The 3,682-nt window shown below is 36.9% G+C and overlaps 1 pseudogene; it reads left to right on the forward strand.

The window, feature by feature from the left end:
• The first annotated feature begins 1,065 nt into the window (after positions 1-1,065).
• Positions 1,066-2,468, forward strand: LOC149124905 (oligosaccharyltransferase complex subunit OSTC pseudogene; annotated as a pseudogene).
• The last annotated feature ends 1,214 nt before the right edge of the window (positions 2,469-3,682 follow it).

Here is a 3,682-nt window from a genome sequence, read left to right on the forward strand (position 1 = left end):
TAAACAAATAGTGTGAAGGGTTCAACAAATAGTGTGAAGAAACAAGACCAAAACACTGTTTCTCAACAGAATAGACAATGGCTGTAAACAATCACTGAATCTCAAAATGTCCACTTCATTTCAATACATTACATTTTAAGGAGATACTAGTTCCCTGGAGAATGCTGACTAATGCAATATCTACTATCCTTTTTAGTACATCATAAACTGCATAGTTTCTTAAATAACCTCAGAGACATAATATAGAAAACCATGGCAGTTGTCTTTTTCAGAATTTTATAATAACACTGAATTTTAAAATGTAGCCTCCTAACCTGAATCGAGTCCACAGCACAGAGCCATTGCAGGCATTTGGGGAGTGAAGAAGCAGATGGTTCTCTCTCTCTCTCTCTTCTCTCTCTCCCTCTCCCTCTCCTTTCTTCCCTATGTCCTCCCTCCCTCCCTCCCTCCCTCTTTTTTCTCTTTGTATGGCTCTGTATCTTTAAAACCTAAAGCCGCCGAGATGACTGTGATATTAAGCATATGGATCAAAATGCCTCATTATAGTTTATTTTTCCACATTTAATGTTACTCACTGAAGATCTATACCCCTCTTTCTGTTCTTAGAAGAATACTATAATGACAAATGACTTTAACTGGTTTTTAAAATACACAGAAAATAGTGGTTAAATTTTTAAAGTTTATATGATACAGAAAAACAAGTATCACATCATCTCACGCATATATGGAGTCCAGAAAATAACCTCTCACAGAGGTTAAAAGTGTAATGTTGGTTATGAGAGTTTCAGGAGGGGAGGGAGAAGGGATGGAGTAACGCTGATCTACAAACACTAAGTTAAGGCCAGATGGGATTTTGTCTGGGCCTCTATTATACAATAAGATGACTACTAATAATGCTAATGTGCATATATAACTTTGGAGACATTATATAATATATACATGCTTTGAAACATCACCTACAACTCCATAAATATGTATAATTTGTATACCTGATCAGATTTTTTAACAGTGTTTCTGGGTGGTACACGGGGTTCCAAGCCCAGCACTGTCCCAGCCACCACCAACATGGAGACCTCATACTCAGTCCCATATCTAGTGCTCGAGTGTCCCAGCCTGAAGCTGAAGGAGCCTCCCCAGGTACACATGCCTTTGGCCATGACGATGTACATGCTAGAGGTGGTGTCTACTTCCTCATTACCAGAGGAATAATTTATGATGTGATTGTTGAACCCCCAAGTATTGGCTCTATCACTGATGAGCACACTCAACAAAGGCCAATGACAGAGTTAGTAGATAATATATACTGGAAAGACTAGCACTCAGCTTCCGGGTTGTAATGAGAGGTTTAAGTTTCATAATCACAGATCAATCCAATGCACCAAGCATCCCAAAACTCAATAGATTCTTCTTCACTCATTGGATTTGTCTTCAAGCTATGGAGTTTTTTCATGGTTAGAGCACTCATGAGAATGAAACTGGCTGGTTATCTGATGGGAAAGAGAGCCTTTGAGAAGAAATCAATAGACACTGGATTTGCTCCAGTTTGAAAGATTGCACCAGGACTCTATAAATGATGTGGACAAGAATGATGAGTAGCAGTAAAAGAAGTATCAGGTGAAAGCACAAGAATACTAAAGCTTAGTCTAGAATTTCTCCTTGGTATCAGAGAAGCAAGTTCATCACAGTATTTTTCCACACTGGTCTATACTGATGCACCAATGATAGTAAGTGGAATTTACTTCTTAGTTTTTCATTTCTTAAAGAAAATATGCTCTACTCCAACAACTGTAATATTGAATGAGGGGATTATTCTTTAATAGCCCCCTTATCATTTTTTGAGATGACATTGCTGGTTTTCAGAAATTCATGTGAAATCAGGAAATAAGATCCCATAAACTGAGAATTCTAGAAAGCTGATCAACTTTCCTTACACTGCTTTGTCTTTAAACAGAACATGGAATAATATGTTATTTCAGATATGTATGCATGACTACTTCCTGAACAGAAAATAGAATGAAAGGATCAGAAATAAATAATTTTTCTAATTAAAAATTTTTTAGTTAAAAAATGAGAGAAAAGTTTGTGTGATATTTCAGAGGCAATATTTTCTAGTGGTGTAAAATCTGTAAGTACATTTTGTTACTAAAAATTACAATATGAGGCTTTCTGATTTTCAGAAAATTTGGAAATACATAATTTTAAACAAATGTTCATTTTGTAAGATAAATCTGAAAAAAATCCATGTCTTTAAATTTGTATTTCTATTTTTAAGGCCCAATATAAAAATTTTACTATAGTTTTAAGAAAACTAATTGGCCATATAATGAGTAACATACTGGAGTGCCATGAATACAGTATTTTTATTATGGTATTAAAAGTAAGAAGTAGGTATACGAAGAATAAAATTAAAGAAAATCACTGAACAGAAATAAGAGGATTTGCTATTCAGTTGGATGTAGGAATGAATCCAAAAGAGGAAGCTGAAATTGATGAAGTTAAGGTTTCTGCAATTTGGGGGTTAGCAGTTAATAGGAGTATTGATATTTTTAAGTAGATATAAAAGAAGCATAAAGATTATTGAGATACCACTAATAAATTACCCAGGTTAAAATAATCTGTGAGGCTTTAACAGTGAGGGTTGGAACTTATGATATTCAGCTAAAGGCATGGAGGAAGATGGTATCTGTAGACATGCCATGGTCCAAAACCTAGGAAGAGCCAGATTTTCCTAAGAGAACCAGGGGGAGAGAAAAGAGGGTGGATAGGAGGACTTACAAGAACTCCATGTACACAGTGAGCAGATGAGAGGGCCAGAAGGATCTTCACATGCGGGTGTTGAATCTGTGGCTTTTAAATAACTATGCAGGAGAAACCACATATGAAGAGGAGCTGGTAAGCTGAGTGGAGAAGATGAAAGGAGAACAAGACTAATCAGCAGGCACAGAATGTTAAGCTGCCACATGGCATACCTACATTCCCTACCAGAATGGCTGCCTACTCTATCTACTCTCATCCAGTTTCCTGCTGAGGTATCCTGGGAGGCAGCACAAGATCACTCAAATGCTTGGACTCTTGCCACACGTAGAGGAGACCCACATGGAGTTCTGGGGATCCTAGTTTGCCTGATCCAGCTCCTGCTATTGTGGACATTTGGGAAGTAAATCAGGCAATGGAAGATTCCTCTCTGCCTCTCTCTCTCTCTCTTTCTCTCTCTCTCTCTCTCTCTCTCTTTCTCTCTCTTTCTCTCTCTTTCACTTTCGGCTCATTCTCCATTGCTCTAACTTTCAAGTAGATGAAAATAAATAAAGAAGCATTCAAAAAAAGTTAAGACAGACATATGGATCTAAGGACTAGGACTAGGAAAATATTTGCAACCTGGAATAAAGCAGTTTTGGAAGAATATTAGATTTACAAAGGAAGAGAAACTCAAAAATAACAATAGATGCAGAGAAAGCATTTGATAAAATATAACATCATTTCATGATTAAAACCATGAGCAAACTGGGTACAGAAGGAACATTCCTCAACACAATCAAGGCAATTTATGACAGACCCATGGCCAGTATCCTATTGAATGCGGAAAAGTTGGAAGCATTTCCACTAAGATCTGAAACCAGACAAGAATGTCCACTCTCACTATTGCTATTTAATATAGTCCTGGAAGCTTTAGCCAGAGCCATTA

Source organism: Oryctolagus cuniculus, chromosome 8 (assembly GCF_051225735.1).
Source record: "Oryctolagus cuniculus isolate XC-2025 breed Fujian yellow rabbit chromosome 8, ASM5122573v1, whole genome shotgun sequence".
Lineage (NCBI taxonomy): Eukaryota > Metazoa > Chordata > Mammalia > Lagomorpha > Leporidae > Oryctolagus > Oryctolagus cuniculus.